The sequence below is a fragment of the Equus caballus genome, chromosome 26 (genome assembly GCF_041296265.1).
Source record: "Equus caballus isolate H_3958 breed thoroughbred chromosome 26, TB-T2T, whole genome shotgun sequence".
Taxonomy (NCBI): domain Eukaryota; kingdom Metazoa; phylum Chordata; class Mammalia; order Perissodactyla; family Equidae; genus Equus; species Equus caballus.
This window is the reverse complement of record NC_091709.1, coordinates 47902014-47919820: the sequence shown is the minus strand read 5'-3', so window position 1 is coordinate 47919820 and position 17807 is coordinate 47902014. Positions and strand designations below refer to the sequence as shown.

Below are 17807 nucleotides of genomic sequence, written 5' to 3'. Positions count from 1 at the left end.
TCAGATTCTCCTTCTCAATATACTAACTTCCACCTATGAGTGGAGTCATATAGAGTTCGTCTTTCTCTGACTGACTTATTTCGCTTAACATAATGCCCTCGAGGTCCATCCACGTTGTTGTGAATGGGCCAATTTCGTCTTTTTTTATGGCTGAGTAGTATTCCATTGTGTATATATACCACATCTTCTTTATCCAATCATCAGTTTCTGGGCATGTAGGCTGGTTCCACGTCTTGGCTATTGTAAATAATGCTGCGATGAACATAGGGGTGCAACGGACTCTTGAGATATCTGATATCAGGTTCTTAGGATAGATACCCAGTAATGGGATGGCTGGGTCATAGGGTATTTCTATTTTTAACTTTTTGAGAAATCTCCATACTGTTTTCCATAGTGGCTGTACCAGTTTGCATTCCCACCAACAGTGTATGAGGGTTCCTCTTTCTCCACAACCTCTCCAACATTTGTCGTTCTTGGTTTTGGATGTTTTTGCCAATCTAACGGGGGTAAGGTGATATCTTAGTGTAGTTTTGATTTGCATTTCCCTGATGATTAGCGATGATGAACATCTTTTCATGTGTCTATTGGCCATATTCATATCTTCTTTTGAGAAATGTCTGTTCATGTCCTCTGCCCATTTTTTGATCGGGTTGTTTGTTTTTTTGTTGTTAAGCAGTGTGAGTTCTTTGTATATTAGGGAGATTAACCCTTTGTCGGATAAGTGGCTTGTAAATATTTTTTCCCAATTAGTGAGCTGTTTTTTTGTTTCAATCCTGTTTTCCCTTGCCTTGAAGAAGCTCTTTAGTCTGATGAAGTCCCATTTGTTTATTCTTTCTATTGTTTCCCTCAACTGAGGAGTTACAGTGTCCGAAAAGATTCTTTTGAAACTGATGTCAAAGAGTGTACTGCCTATATTCTCTTCCAAAAGACTTATTGTCTCAGGCCTAATCTTTAGGTCTTTGATCCATTTTGAGTTTATTTTGGTGTGTGGTGAAAAAGAATGGTCAATTTTCAATCTTTTGCATGTGGCTGTCCAGTTTTCCCAGCACCATTTGTTGAAGAGACTTTCTTTTCTCCATTGCAGGCCCTCTGCTCCTTTGTCGAAGATTAGCTGTCCATAGATGTGTGGTTTTATCTCTGGGCTTTCAATTCTGTTCCATTGATCTGTGGACCTGTTTTTGTACCAGTACCATGCTGTTTTGATCACTGTAGCTTTGTAGTATGTTTTGAAATCGGGGATTGTGATTCCGCCGGCTTTGTTTTTCTTGCTCAGGATTGCTTTAGCAATTCGTGGTCTTTTGTTCCCCCATATGAATTTTAGGATTGTTTGTTCAATTTCTGTGAAGAATGTTCTTGGGATTCTGATTGGGATAGCATTGAATCTGTATATTGCTTTAGGTAGTATGGACATTTTAACTATGTTTATTCTTCCAATCCATGTGCAAGGAATGTTTTTCCATCTCTTTATGTCATCGCCTATTTCTTTCAAGAAAGTCTTGTAGTTTTCATTGTATAGATCCTTCACTTCCTTGGTTAAGTTTATCCCAAGGTATTTTATTCTTTTCGTTGCGATTGTGAATGGGATAGAGTTCTTGAGTTCTTTTTCTGTTAGTTTATTGTTAGTGTATAGAAATGCTACTGATTTATGCACGTTAATTTTATACCCTGCTACTTTGCTGTAGTTGTTGATTATTTCTAATAGTTTTTCTATTAGATTCTTTGGATTCTTTGGGGTTTTCTATGTATAAGATCATGTCGTCTGCAAACAACGAGAGTTTTACTTCTTCGTTACCTATTTGGATTCCTTTTATTTCTTTTTCCTGCCAAATTGCTCTGGCCAGCACCTCCAGTACTATGTTGAATAGGAGTGGTGAAAGTGGGCACCCTTGTCTTGTTCCTGTCCTCAGAGGGATGGCTTTCAGCTTTTGTCCATTGAGTATGATGTTGGCTGTGGGTCTATCATATATGGCCTTTATTATGTTGAGGTACTTTCCTTCTATACCCATTTTACTGAGGGTTTTTATCATAAATGGGTGTTGGATCTTGTCGAATGCTTTCTCTGCATCTATTGAGATGATCATGTGGTTTTTGTTTTTCATTTTGTTGATGTAGCGTATCACGTTGATTGACTTGCGGATGTTGAACCATCCCTGTGTCCCTGGTATAAATCCCACTTGATCATGGTGTATAATCTTTTTGATGTATTGCTGTAATCGGTTTGCCAAAATTTTGTTGAGGATTTTTGCATCTATGTTCATCAGTGATATCAGCCTGTAGTTCTCCTTCTTTGTGTTGTCCTTGTCAGGTTTGGGGATCAGAGTGATGTTGGCTTCATAGAATGTGTTAGGGAGTTCTCCATCTTTCTCAATTTTCTGGAACAGTTTGAGGAGAATAGGTATTAAGTCTTCTTTGAATGTTTGGTAGAATTCTCCAGAGAAGCCGTCTGGTCCTGGACTCTTGTTTTTGGGGAGGTTTTTGATTACCGTTTCTATTTCCTTACTTGTGATTGGTCTATTCAGATTCTCCATTTCTTCCTGATTCAGTTTGGGGAGATTGTAGGAGTCTAGGAATTTGTCCATTTCTTCCAGGTTGTTCAATTTGTTGGCATATAGTTTTTCATAGTATTCTCTTATGATCTCTTGTATTTCATTGGTATCTGTTGTGATTTCTCCTCTGTCATTCCTGATTTTATTAATTTGCGATTTCTCTCTTCTTTTCTTGGTGAGTCTGGCTAGGGGTTTGTCAATTTTGTTAATTCTTTCAAAGAACCAACTCTTTGTTTCATTGATCCTTTCTATTGTCTTTTTTGTTTCAATATCATTTATTTCTGCTCTTATTTTTATTATTTCCCTCCTTCTACTGACTCTGGGCTTTGTTTGTTCTTCTTTTTCTAGTTCTGTTAGGTGTCGTTTGAGGTTGCTTACGTGAGCTTTTTCTTGTTTAGTGAGGTGAGCCTGTATTGCGATGAATTTCCCTCTTAGGACTGCTTTTGCTGCCTCCCAAATGATTTGGTATGTCGTGTTCTCATTTTCATTTGTCTCCAGATAATATTTGATTTCTTCTTTAATTTCTTCAATGATCCATTGTTTGTTGAGAAGCGTGTTGTTTAGTCTCCACATTTTTGCACCTTTCTCTGCTTTTTTCTTGTAGTTGATTTCTAGTTTAATAGCGTTATGATCAGAAAAGATGCTTGATATTATTTCAACTCTCTTGTATTTATTGATGTTTGCTTTGGTTCCCAAAATATGGTCAATCCTTGAGAATGTTCCATGTGCACTTGAGAAGAATGTGTAACCTGCTGTTTTTGGATGAAGTGTTCTATATATATCTATTAAGTCCATCTGGTCTAATTTTTCATTTAATTCTATTATTTCCTTGTTGATTTTCTGTCTGGATGTTCTGTCCATTGGTGTTAATGGTGTGTTGAGGTCCCCTACTATTATTGTATTGTTGTTGATGTCTTCTTTTAGTTCTATTAAGAGTTGCTTTACAAATTTTGGTGCTCCTGTGTTGGGTGTGTATATATTTATAAGTGTTATGTCTTCTTGGTGGAGAGTCCCTTTTATCATTATATACTGTCCCTCTTTATCTTTCTTTATCTGTTTTGCTTTGAAATCTACCTTGTCTGATATTAGTATAGCGACACCTGCTTTCTTTTGTTCATTATTAGCTTGGAGTATTGTTCTCCATCCCTTCACTCTGAGTCTGTGTTTGTCTTTGGGGCTGAGGTGTGTTTCCTGGAGGCAGCATATTGTTGGATCTTGTTCTTTGATCCATCCTGCCACTCTGTGTCTTTTGATTGGGGAGTTCAATCCATTTACATTTAGAGTGATTATTGAGACGTGGGGGCCTACCACTACCATTTTGTGTCTTGTTTTCCAGTTTTCTTCAGTTTCCTTTGTTTCTCGTCCCATGGTTTAATCTGTTCTGATGTAGAGCTGCTACTCTCTGTTGTTGTCCTTCTACTTATCTCCTCTGCTCGTGGTTTTGTAGCCCCTTTCCTTTTTTGGATTTTTCAGGAATGAGGGTTTTCCTGAGGATTTCCTGAAGAGGAGGTTTTGTGGCAATGAACTCCCTTAATTTTTGTTTATCTGGGAAAGTTTTTATTTCTCCATCGTATTTGAAGGATATTTTCGCTGGGTAGAGAATTCTCGGCTGTAGATTTTTGTCCTTCAGATTTTTGAATATATCATTCCACTCTCTTCTAGCCTGTAAAGTTTCTGCTGAGAAATCTGCTGATAGCCTGATGGGGGTTCCTTTGTAGGTTAGTTTCTTTTGCCGGGCTGTCCTTAATATTTTCTCCTTGTCGTTGACTTTTGCTAGCTTCACTACTATATGCCGTGGAGTTGGTCTTCTTGCATTGATAAAGTTTGGAGATCTATTGGCTTCTGTCACCTGAAGATCCATCTCCCTCACCAGATTTGGGAAGTTCTCAGCCATTATTTCTTTGAATAGGTTTTCTGCCCCTTTCTCCTTCTCTTCTCCCTCTGGTATACCTATAATCCTTAGGTTGCATCTCGTAATTGTGTCTGATAATTCTCGGAGAGTTTCTTCATTTCTTTTAAGTCTTGCTTCTCTCTCCTCCTCTGCCTGCAACAATTCTATATTGCCATCTTCCAAATTGCTAATTCTTTCCTCCATATTATCGGCCCTACTGTTCAGAGCATCTAGATTTTTCTTAATCTCCTCTATTGTGTTCTTCATTTCCAATATTTCTGTTTGGTTCTTCTTTATCGTATCAAACTCTTTTGTGACATAGCTCCTGAACTCGTTGGGTTGTCGGTCAGAATTCTCTCTTAACTCATTGAGAATCTTAATGATGGCTGTTTTGAAGTCATCATCATTTAGGTTATATATCTCATTTTCTTTGGGATTGTTTTCTGTGTATTTGTTACTTTCTTTCTGTTCTGGAGATTTAATGTATTTTTTCATATTGCTTGATGTTGTTGATTTGTGCCTCCGCATGGAGATAGAGTTTAGTTGCTCCTTTCACTTGTTTCAGCTGCTGCGGTGGGGGGAGCAGCTGTTTATACTTCACCAACCAGGAACCCTGTTCGTAGTTGCTAACTGGGCCTGGGCCCCTCTTCGTAGCCACAGTGGCCCTTTGGATTCCCTCCTCTGCCGTGGGGGCCGTCACAGGGGGGCTTCAGGCTGCAGGTGCCTACTGTTGCAGCCCACCTAGATGTGCTCTCTCCTTGGGGTCTGCAACGGTGTTATGGGCTTTTCCAGCGGCCAGGGGTGGGATCACTTATATTTGTCGCTCCGTTGCTGTCAGCACCCACCGAATCTCACTTGTCCTCTATGGGTCGCAGGAGAGCTATTGGCATCTTCTACAGTCTGTGGTTAGTACACCTAGCTATGCTGCTTTTGCCCTGGGGTCTTCCAGCCTTGTGGCTGGCGGCTGGGTGCCTTCTACTGGTGCTGTGCAGAGGCTTTCCCTAAGGCTGCTGTGAGCCTGTAGGGTTTCCCCCTAGGCTACTAAGCTGGGTCTCTGGAACTCTCTCCAGCCCCAGTCCTCTCCGAGATCTCCAGCAATCCCTAGTCTCACGGGGCGGGCAACGGCAGCTGGGGGTCGCCCCACCCTCTGGGCTTCTCTCCGGGCCTCTCCCGGGAGCCCTGAATGCTGGGAGTGGCCCCTCTGCTAATGGCAGACAGAGAGTTTTGTCTGCTGCCTGGCGGAACTCCGGCGCTTCCCCTCTGGGTCTCAGAACCGGCCTTTGAAAGTCCCCCCCGCCCCGGTCCTCTCCGAGATCTCTGGCAATCTCTAGCCCCACGGGGCGGGCAACAGCAGCTGGGGGTCGCCCCGCCCTCTGGGATTCTCTCCGGGCCTCTCCCGGAGCCGTGAATGCTCGGCGTGGCCCCTCTGCTAACGGCACACAGAGAGTTTTGTCTGCTGCCCGGGCGGAGCTCTGGCGCTTCCCCTCCGGGTCGCAGAACCGGCCTTTGAAAGTTCCCCCAGCCCCGGTCCTCTCCGAGATCTCCGGCAATCCCTAGACCCACGGGGGCGGGCAACAGCAGCTGGGGGTCGCCCCGCCCTCTGGGCTTCTCTCCGGGCCTCTCCCGGGAGCCCTGAATGCTGGGCGTGGCCCCTCTGCTAACGGCAGACAGAGAGTTTTGTCTGCTGCCTGGCGGAACTCTGGCGCTTCCCCTCCGGGTCGCAGGACCGGCCTTTGAAAGTTCCCCCCACCCCGGTCCTCTCCGAGATCTCTGGCAATCTCTAGCCCCACGGGGCGGGCAACGGCAGCTGGGGGTCACCCCGCCCTCTGGGATTCTCTCCGGGCCTCTCCCGGAGCCGTGAATGCTCGGCGTGGCCCCTCTGCTAATGGCAGACAGAGAGTTTTGTCTGCTGCCCGGGCGGAGCTCCGGCGCTTCCCCTCCGGGTCGCAGAACCGGCCTTTGAAAGTTCCCCCAGCCCCGGTCCTCTCCGAGATCTCCGGCAATCCCTAGCCCCACGGGGTGGGCAACGGCAGCTGGGGGTCGCCCCGCCCTCTGGGATTCTCTCTGGGCCTCTCCCGGAGCCGTGAATGCTCAGCGTGGCCCCTCTGCTACCGGCAGACAGAGAGTTTTGTCTGCTGCCCGGGCGGAACTCCGGCGCTTCCCATCTGGGTCGCAGAGCCGGCCTTTGAAAGTTCCCTCAGCCCCGGTCCTCTCCGAGATCTCCGGCAATCCCTAGTCCCACGGGGCGGGCAACGGCAGCTGGGAGACCTCCGTACCCTCCGTGACTCTCTCTGGGACCCTCCGGGCGCCCCGAGCACCAGGCTGGGTCTCCCCGCCAATGGCGGGGAGAGACTCTCCCCGCGGGCTCAGGTGTGCAACTCCAAAGTTTCCCTCTGTGTTTAGGAGTAATTGCGGGGGGTTTAGGCAGGGTTCTGGTCACCTGTTTCCACCGTCACTCCTCTGTTGTGTTCTCACTCCTGCCCTAGATGTGTGTGGATCCTCTGGGGGCGTCCGTTGGAAGAAAGCCGCTTGCGGGTACTAGGCTGCCCGTCGGGGTCGGAGAGTTTTCACCTATTTCCACATCCTCCCGGAGGAAAGTCCGTCCGCCTTCCGATGTATAGTCGCGTGGGTGTCTCAGACGTCCTGAGATGCTGTCTGGATATCCTTTGTCAAGCGATAAGTGTCCAAATAATTGTAGACTCGAAGGGCGAGAGACAAAGAGGACTACTCACGGCGCCATCTTGGATCTTCCTCCCAGAAGGCACTGAATCTTGAAGATACATCTCACAGCTAAAGAAAGCTCTGCCTGACATCTGGTCATGTGCAAACACTGGAGACCTCCAAATGCAACTGACCAGGAAGAGAAGCAGCTGACATCTGAGGCGTACAGCTTCCCCAAGACAGCTGAACCAGGTCTGTACACCTTTCACTCGCTGCTGCTTCTTAGCTTATTTTCTCCCTCTCTCCGCATCTCCCAATCTATTACAAAAGAGGGAAATCTTTCTGACTGTTGGGTTTGTCATCAGAAGCCTCATTCTGTCCATGAATCTAGAGACCATTTAGTACATTTAATGACCAATCTCTCCACCATTCCTCTCCTAACTCCTTGTGCTAAGTGTCTAGAACCTCTTGCCTAACCAACGAAACCTCCAGAGATTTAAGAGGTAACATTTGTAACTGTTGTAAATACCTCTTGTTTTACTTGGGTAATGCCTCTGTCAAGGTAGAGACAGAACTAGACAGAACTGGGGCACAAGTCGAATGGCTCAAAGCAGTGCCCACTGACATCCTGTGATTCTTTGATCTCTAGAGCTGGATGCTCTCAGGCATTGCCTGCTGGTTCAGCTCTGTCTCCAATTTGGACTTAGAACTTTGTGTGTAATTATAGGAATTCTGTTGTTGTAAAACTTTGTCTCCTCCGCATAGCTTGACGTTATAAAAACACCACTTGGATAATGGTCACTCAGTGCTTTGAAATGATTAGTAAGGCCTATGAAACTCCACATGAGAAACTTTAAGGAACTGCAGAAGATGTTAATCCCTAAAAGAACCTGATGGCAGAGCCTTCCTCTGCTCTGGCACTCTTGTTGCTCTAAACATGGCCTACATCCTCCCAAGGAAACCACTTTCCCTCCCACGTGGGACATGACATACAGGAATAAGCCATCCTGGTGACAAGGGACCAGTGATGCTGTGAAGGCTGATCAGCAATATTTTCCAATAGTCGATCAGCAATGCCTTCCAGCGTTTGATCAGCAATGTCCTCAGAGAAATATCTTGATCAAAAGGGGAAATGCGAAAGATGACATGAGTGGAGCCATATTAAAATAGAGCCAGAGCAGCCATTTCAGAGGAATTGCCTTGCATGTCTTGTTTTCCTTATCTTCCAAACTGGACCAAACCGCCAACATTCCAAGAAGTCTGAAAGGACTGATGAAACTGGACTTGGCTGATGACTGAATCACTAACTAATCAATGAAGTAAAGTCTAACCTTTTGCCTGATAACTGAATCTCAAGCCAATCTATGAAATACAAACCTAGCCTTACTTCATCTGGCACCAATGAACTCTTCCCTTTGTTTTCGTGAGGAAGATTGGTCCTGAGCTAACATCTCTTGCCAATTTTCCTCTTTTTTTGTTTTCCTCCCCAAAGCCACAATACACAGTTATATATCCTAGTTGTAAATCCTTCTAGTTCTTCTATGTGGGATGCTGCCTCAGCATGGCTTGATGAGCAGTGTGTAGGTCCGAGGCCCAGGATCCAAACCAGTGAACCCTCGGCTGCTGAAGGTGAGTGGGCGAACTTAACTACTATGCCACCAGGCCAGCCCATGAACTCTTCCGTAATACAACTTACCTCATCTTCCTCCCTTTCTCCAAAAAGAACCCTTAGCCCTACTCCTGTAGTCAGAGCACATTCTGAGTTCTACTTGAATCTGTGTCTCCCAAATTGCAATTATTAAGACCTCAAAAAAACCTTTTGTTTCTCTTGCAGTTTATGCCTCTTATTTGTTGACACTGGGGTGCAGGGGCTCCAGGTGCCTGCCCTCCTGGTCCGTCAGAAAGGTGGCTTGTTCAAGTTCTTGCATACTGACCCTACCCAGGTACATCACAGTGGGAGAGCTGTCAGCAGCTCCTCAGTCCTTAGGTCTCCAGAGCAAGAGGAGGCAGATCTGGAGCTAACTAAGAAACAGGACAGAGAACCTGGCATTCAGCCTGTGCCACAGATGGGTTTTTGGTGGTCTCCCTTGGGCAGGCCTTATTTTGCATGGGGAAAGGAGGGGAGCAAACCTTTGTGACCAGAGGGACAAACTGTCGTGGCTGCATTATTTATTGCTCCTGAATATTCACCGCCTGTCCCTGGGAGAGGATATACTTGTCAAGCCCAGTGAGGTCAGGCTGGGCCACATGATATCTCCTCTGGGAAGAAGTTTTACGGGCCCGTGTACAGTTCTCCATGTTCTCATTGTTAAAAAGAGAACCACAGGGGCCAGCCCAGTGGTGTAGTGGTTAAGTTCATGTGCTCCACTTCAGTGGCCTGGGGTTCACAGGTTCAGATCCTGGGCATGGACCTACACATCACTCATCAAGCCATGCTGTGGTGGCAACCCACATACAAAATAGAGGAAGATGGGCACAGATGTTAGCTCAGGGCCAATATTCCTCATGAGAAAAAAAAGGAAGAATTCATTGGTGCCAGATGAAGTAAGGCTAGGTTTGTACTTCATAGCTTGGCTTGAGATTCAGTTATCAGGCAAAAAGTTAGATCTTACTTCATTGATTAGTTAGTGATTCAGTCATCAGCAAAGTCCAGTTTTATCAGTCCTTACAAACAGGATATTCTTGGTCCTTACTGACTTCTTGGAATGTTGGCAGTTTGGTCCAGTTTGGAAGATAAGGAAAACAAGACATGCAAGGCAATTCCTCTGAAATGGCTGCTCTGACTCTATTTTAATATGGCTCCACTCATGTTAGCTCAGCAACAATCTTCCTCAAGCAAAAAGAGGAAGATTGGCAACAGATGTTAGCTCAGGGCCAATCTTCCCCACCAAAAAAAAAAAAAAAAAAAAACACCCACAAAAAAACCCCAAAACTAAATAAACATACTCTTACCATATAATCCAACAATCATGCTCCTTGGTATTTACCCAAAGGAGTTGAAAACTTATGTCCACACAAAAACCTGCACATGAATATTCATAGCAGCTTTATTCATAATTGCTAAAACTTGGAAGTAACCAAGATGCTTCTCAGTAGGTGAACGGATAAATCGTGGTACATCCAGATAATGGAATATTATTCAGCCCTAAAAATAAATGAACTATCAAGCCATGAAAAGAAATGCAGGAACCTTAAATGTATATTAAAGTGAAAGAAGTCAGTCTGAAAAGGCCACATACTGTATGATTCCAACCAAATGACATTCCAGAAAAGGCAAAACTACAGAGACAATAAAAAGATCAGTGGTTTCTAGGAGCGGCAGGAGGGATGAAGAGGCAGAGTGCAGAGGATCTTTAGAGCAGGAAAATACTCTTTATGATGCTATAATGATGGATACATGTCACTTGACATTTGTTCAAATGCATAGAATGTACAAACACAATTTATGGTGAGAGTGAACCTAATGACTACGGGTGACTATGACGTGTCAGTGTAGGCTCATCCACTGTAACAGGCACACACTCTGTGGAGGATGCTGATAGTTGGGGAGGCTGTGCACGTGTCGGGGCAGGGGGATATGGGAAATCTCTCTATCTCCCCTCCAATTTTGCTGTGAACCTAAAACTGCTCTGAAAAAATAAAGTCTAAATAAAAAATTCAATTTGGTTGTTCCTTACATCTTCTATTTTTTTGCTGAGACTTTTAATATTTTGCCAAGACTTTCTAGCTTTTCATTTGTTTCAACTGTGTTTGTAATTTCATTGAAGCATTTTTATGAAGGCTTCTTTAAAGCCTTGTTAGACAGTTTTAACATCTGTGTCAACTCAATGTTGGTGTCTACTGACTGTCTTCTGTTACTCAAGTTGAGGTCTTCCTGCTTCTTAGAATGCTGAATGACTTTCAGTTGAAATCCAGACACTTTGATATTATGTTATGAAACTCTGGATCTTATTTAAATCTTGTGTTTACTTTGGCCTCCTCAGACACCACTGCAGCAATGAAGGGGCAGGTGCTGCCTCTTTGCTGCCAGGTTAGGGCAGAGGCCCAGGTTCCCCACTTGGCCTCTGCTGATACCCAGGTGGGAACCCTGTTATTGCTGGGCAGGTGGGGGAGTTCCAGCTAATACGGCAATGGGGGGCCTCCACAGAGCCAGGCAGAGACGAAAGTATGGGACCCCACCCAGCCTTCTCTGATGCCAGTGTTGTGGGGGCTGGAGCCTTCCCCTCCAGACCTTTCCTGGCAAGGGTGGAGCTGGAGCCACAGTTCTGGGGAGATGTTTGGCCAGAGTAGAGAACTTCCTGCCTAAAGGTTTCTATCTGGCTGGGCTCCTTTGCTTAGAGACAACAGGGTTTGTTTGGATTTTCTTTCTTTTCGGTCCGCATTCATTGGCGTTCCCAGGTTTCCACTTCTCCAGCCCCCAGTCCAGGACATAGGAGGCAAAAGGAAATGCAGCGGATTCACTGCCGTGTCCTCCAGAGGCCCTGGGGCCCCTGGCTCATCTGCCTTCATCTCGCCACCTTTCAGAGGGATCTGTGCTTGTTTCACACGTGACACCCAGGGTCTGTGGTTGCATTTAGCCAGAGGAATAGGGAAGTACATCTAACCCACCTTCCTGGAAGCAGAAGTCCGCTGCTCCGCTTTCCGTGTCTACAGATTCGTTTGCACTTCTAGGATAGTACATAAATGAAATCACAGAGCATGGACTCTCTTATATCTGGCATCTTTCATTCAACACAGTTACTTTCACATTCATCCATGTTGTTGTGTGTATCTATAGTTCACGTGTGTTTGTCATTTAACAGCAAAGCTTAGTCATTCAGATTTACTGCTATAACTGATGATGCTGGGAGGGGTCTCACTCTCGTTGTTTTTTTCTTTTCCTATCTTTGTAATATACTTTTTGTCAATAAGTCCCGTGCTGTTTTCTTGAGGCACCTCTGATATACACAAGGTCATCTGCGTTCTCACAGAAGCGACAGACTGAACGGAAGAGAAGGCACTGGCAGATGTGAAATGACGAAGCAGCAGACCAACCTGGGAGGCCAGCCCCCTGGATTTCATCATATGCTGCTGATGTCCCTCAGAAATCTCTCCTCCTGTCCAAACATGCCTTGAAGACAAACCTGGGGGAAGGAGGGCGACAGCTCCCTGCTTGGTTGTGGAAGCAGAGTTTTACAGCACAATCCCAGGCCCAGTCAGTGATGCATCGCTGTGAAGAAGCAAACCTGATTTGAGAAATCAGATCACAGGGCACATGGAACATAACGACAGTGTGACCCTCTGCTTCCATGACTGAGTTTAAGAACTCTGGATGTGGCTCTGAAAGCCACTCTTTCTGATATGACTTGGTATAATGCCCTGAGATTCTCTTAGAGAATGAAAGACTGTAAAAAAAAATAAAGAAACAAGAGATCCAGAAACTTTAGCAAGAATTTGAGTGTTTTAAAACCCCAGATGCTCTGTAAACTAATTTTCAGTTCAGCACAGTGATCTTTGGAATTGTCTAAAGTACTTTAGAAAAACAATGAGGAGATGGAGCTACTGGGAGGTGAAGTGGGCTTAGCCACTCCTGTTTCCAAAAAACAATGAGAAAACTGTCAAAAAAATAATCACTTGAGGATGCTAGAAATAAAACAAAAGCATATAACAAATCAAGAAGCATTTATTCTAGAAAACCTACTGACCCTTGGTTCTACGGCAAGGGGTAGGAGACTTCCTGTTGTATGGGATCTAAGTGCAACCACTGACCAGTCATGGGTGAGGACAAGCTTACCCACACAGGTGCAGTCCCTAGGAAGTCGGTCTTAAAAATAAATACAGCAACACTAGGCAGAGGTCTCACACTGTGGAAGAGACAGATACCACAATCTTCCAGGCAGCAGAAAACTCAAAAGTGTGCAGTTGGTAAAGAACAGTTATTGCCATTTGTTTGTACCTGACAAACCAACATTGCTCACTGACTCAGGCAGATTATCACCAGTGATTCTGGAGCAGACAGCCATGTTGACCCGCTCCGTTTTGCATGTGGCAATGCATGTGCATGAATGTAAGTGTGTGTACAGTGTGTGCGTGTGGTGGCAATGCAACTTTGTACAATGGGACCTACAGAGAAACCAGATGCCAAAGGAGTGGCCTGGTGTGCTGGGGCTGCACAACAGGGACCAGACATCCTAAGGCAGCAGCAATGAACTCCATCACCTCTTCCAAGTCCTTAGGTCACAGAGCACGCAGGCAGTAGGTTACTGGAAAGGTGGTCCTTTTTGGTGAACAGAAAATTTCAATCTGCAAGCAGCAATCCAACTGAGGAAAAATGCAAAACAAAGCAGTATTTTCAGGTAGGATCTGTTCATGCATTGTTTTTACATTGTTGACTCCTGAGCCTGTGGAATACACTCCCAGATCCTGCAGTGCTGCAGCCTGACCACCACTGGGTACTCAAGGGAGGACTTCACTATGCCTCAGCTCTGAGCAGGCCTTCACCTCAAATACACATCATTGACAGGAGCTAGAAAGAACACCTGGCTTCGCTTGAACCCCAACTCATCTTGCCAGCCCCCTTTATGAGCTGGATATTGGGAACAAAGATCTGTCAGTGGGGCAGTAAATTCAAACTTGAAATACCAAAAATTACATAGCTGACGAGCTTCAAAGGACAAGTAGAGAAAACCACATGTGTGTTTGGGTTTATCCAAAACACAAATACCACAGACTCTTCATGAGGAAAACCCATGCCCAGGGATCTGGAAACACATTGTAAGAAAAACCCCAACCTTACACAGTTGTGGGTTTAGATGATCCTTTCAGTGCATCACTGCTAGGATGCAGTCCTAGTTCCCACCCTCACAGGATTGGACGACAGTCTGGAGCACATCCAGTCCAGGCTCCACAGCCAGCCATTGGGCAGGCCGTCACCGGCCACTCCTTTGGGGAAGTCTGGTGGATTGCAGGACAAAGGCCTCAAGCCCTGTGGAGCATACCCTCAGCCAGTCGAGCCTGTGGTTTAGGTGAGAAACAGGGAAAACCCTAAAAGAAGTGACACAGTAGTCTGCATTGTGGAGAGCAGGGCCAGGCCCCTGGGGCCGGCTTCATGGGGGGTTAGATGGCCACACTTTCCGCTGTGAGGAGACTTATCACAATCCCAACCAAAACCCCAGCTGTACTTTTACAGAACCTCAGAAAGTGGTGGGAAAGGTCACTTAAAAGAATAAAGAGCCAATTTTTCAAAGGCACTAACTGAAACCATGTGCTACTGGCACAGCAATGCAGGGAGATCAATGGAACCAATCAGAAGCTGTGCACGTAAAACACAGAAAGATGATGTGACATTAAGGGCCAGTGGGGAACTAAGAGATCATTTAACAAAGATGCTAGCACACTAGTTTTAGACCAAAAAGAAAAAAATTAAAGACTGCTTCTAATCTCACACACTATACCAATATAAATTCTAGCAAAATTTAAAAAGTAAAAGTTAAACAAAACTATATTTTTACTTCACTCCTTAAATGTGGCGACTTCCTACCAAGAGGACAGTGTAGGGAGAGGGGACAAAGAGTAACCTTATTATGGAGACACCTGACAGATGCCCCTCTGCCACGGGTCACGTCCACACCCACAGTGACAGGCCACGTGGACGGCATGCAACCTGGGTGTGAGGTGGTGAGAAGCGCACTTCACCTCTGTGGTCTTCCTCCCACCACCCATGACCCCTGTCCCACCGTGAGAAACCATCATACAAATCCCAATTGGGGGACACCCCAAAAATGCCTGACTAATGCTCCTCAAAACTGTCAAAGTCATCAAAAGCAAGAAAAGTCTGAGACACTGTCACAGCCAAGAGGAGCCTAAAGAGACATGTGATTAAATGTCATATGCTGTCCTGGAATGGATTCTTGGACAGAAAAAGGACATTAAGGAAAAACTGGGGAAATCTGATATAGAATGGACTTTAGTTAATGACATTGTATCAATATTGGTCCATTAATTGTAACCAATGTACACCACTAACATAGATGCTAATAACGGGAGAAATTAGTGTGGGGTAGGTGTGAAATCTCTCTGCTGTCTTTTAAATTTTTCTGTAAATCTAAAATTATTCTAAAGTCCATTTAAAAAATGCTATTATCAACAAAACATAAGGGGAAATAACTTGAGAAAATATTTGCAACATAGATTTCAGAAAAAATTATGCAAAGGACTTTTACATGCCAAAACAAAAAATTAGACTAAGTAGTGTGCAAGTTTACTAATAACCAGAGATGCAGCCAGAAGTCTCCTTTTGGCCTATGAAACAGGCAGGGGCTACTGCACCCTGCTGGTGGAGAACTGGTCGGTGCTCCAGGTCTGCTACTCTCACAAGATGCTGTTTTACACTGTCATGATCTCTTGAGAAAGCAATGTGACCAAGAACACCAGAATTTTATGTATTGAATGTTTTCCTCAGTCCTTAAATATGCTTCTCCAAAACCCTTTCTAATGGCCATCTTTCTAGTATTCCATCATATTTCACTAATTCTCCCATAGTTTGGCCATTTAGGTTAATTATGATATTTTCACTTTTATAACTTTGAGAAGCATCATTACCCATAAATTGTGACTTGCTAAATTGAAATATAGGTAGCCTTTTGTGACTGCAAAGTTCCAGTCATGTACCATATGACACTGACCTTCCTTACAGTTCTACTGTCCCCACAAAGCTCTTCCTGGGCATCTGTCAGGGGATGCAGGCTCCCACAGTGAGGCCTGGGAACGCGAGGGTGGGAGCCTGGGGCCCAGATGCAGAATGAGTTCCGCAGTCAGCAAGGATGCCATGTGAAAACTGTGAGGGTGGGTGAGGTGCTCAGGAAGTCTGCAGACGGGGACTAGTGCTAGCAGGGAAGTTCTATTCTGCCTATTGCCCTGCCAGCATGGGAGGGGCCCAAATGCCATCAGCACTGCCCAAGGGCACAGGCTGGGCCTCTGGGAGTGATGCCAACAGTGAGCTCAGCATCGTTGGCAAGTTGGGCACTCAGCATGGCCACAGCCAAATCAGCCTGGTGAGGGGAGCCCATGCCTGCCTTAGGATACTTGGTTCTAACACTGGGTGAGAACACTGGGCAAGGATGAGGGATGGGGAAGGCTGACTTCCACCCTCCCCCTCAGCAAAGGTTACCTACCCACTTCCCACCTGAAAGGCCCTCTGACCAGTGTTCACACGGACTCATCCGAGAGGTCCACATACATCCTTCTTTATTCCCTCTCCTGGTCACAATTAGTTCCCAGACCTGCCTCCTGGCCCAATAGTGAGAGAGTGGCATGAGTTGGCATGGGCGCAGGCCTTAGCTTTCACCTACTTCCTGGGGCATGTCAACTCAGGATAGCCTTTCTGTCACAGGTATTTGACTTCAGGTCAACGCCGCAAGTAAGGCCAGTACGTGGTTAAATTTTTATGGGAGAATGTCTTCCCCAGGCCGAGGCATTAGGTGGTGCATTGTAACCGTCCCTTTCTGTGCAATAGCCTCACGTTCCATTGCCTTGCACCAAAGGCACTGCCCCTTGAGTCACACCTTCATGAGACCTCCTAAACCCTCACTTCCAGGGACCCTGAGCCCTGCATCCTGTGTACATCAGCCCAAACCAACTGAAACGGAAGCTCAAGGTCACAGAGTAGGCCAGACACATGCAAAGCCCAGGCTGGCCGTGGCCTGCTCTCCCCTGAGCTCCCACTTTCACTTTACCCGGTGCCAATGAAGATTCTTTGCATCCTTCCCAGCTCATGGGTGTTATTTAAAAAGATGTTCTTAATATTGCCCCAGTTTTGTTGGATAAGGACCACTGTGCAAGGTGTGGGGTCTAAGATAGTGAGTCACGGAGGTCCAGGACCATCCCTTCCAAGGCCACTCCCTGTGCTCCAGGCCTGCGTGCTGCATCCTCATACCTCATCCCCTTTATTGGAAAGGTCAAAATGCACAAGAGAATGCTTCTGGCCTGGACCACTGAGGGGATGGCACAGCCATGGATGAGATGGGAAGGTTGCAGGTGCAGGGTGTGCACAAGGAAGCCGGTCAATCCTGGACACAATAAGTGAGAGGCAGTTACCGGACCCACTAGAGGAGATGTGCAGGAGCTAGACACATGTGCTGGAGCTCAGGGCAAACAGGGTTGGAGATGTAACCCAGAAGTTGTTGGCGACTAGATGAGACTGAGAGCCTCTGCCCCAATCAGAGTTGAGGATCAGGCCTGAGATCCCCCCAAGGACAACGTGGCTGGAGAGGAGAGGAAGAGGCAGTGACACAGCCAGCCGCCAACAAGCTAAGCACAGAGATGTATGTAGCAAGGATTAAGGAACAGGTGATGCACGACACACAGGACACTTTCTGAAGAAAAGATTCTGCTTCTAAAAATATCAAAACCACCAAATTAACCTAGACAATACTTGAAGGCCTGTCAGCTCTGGAACATGAGGATTCTTTGTCAGAAAAGAAGTTGGTGGACAAAGGACAAGTGGAGGAATTTCCTTTCCCCCTTAGAGTGCAGTCTGTAGATACATGGGTGCGTTGGGACGCGCAGCTCCAGCCTATTCAGCCAGCTGCCTCCGCACTGTGCTCCGTCATCATCTGTCAGCATCTTGTGTTGGAGGATGTTGCTTCCAGATACTCAGCCCCACCCTGACGTGGAGTCCTCTCCAAAGAGGCCCAAAAGATGTTGGTCAACAGAACCTCCCAAACTCAACA

The 17807-nt window shown here is 45.8% G+C and overlaps 1 protein-coding gene across 50 annotated transcripts in view; it reads right to left on the bottom strand.

Annotated features, from left to right (window-relative positions):
* The window catches only part of PCBP3 (poly(rC) binding protein 3), a 281196-nt gene that overhangs the window by 91909 nt on the left and 171480 nt on the right, over positions 1 to 17807 (bottom strand). For 3 of the 50 annotated variants that reach the window (XM_070252613.1, XM_070252599.1, XM_070252608.1), the window contains exon 3: positions 13297 to 13398. The exons of the other annotated variants lie outside the window; for them this stretch is intronic. The gene's annotated coding sequence lies outside the window, so the exon portion shown is untranslated. The remainder of the gene's footprint in view (positions 1 to 13296; positions 13399 to 17807) is intronic. 50 annotated transcript variants of the gene reach the window in all.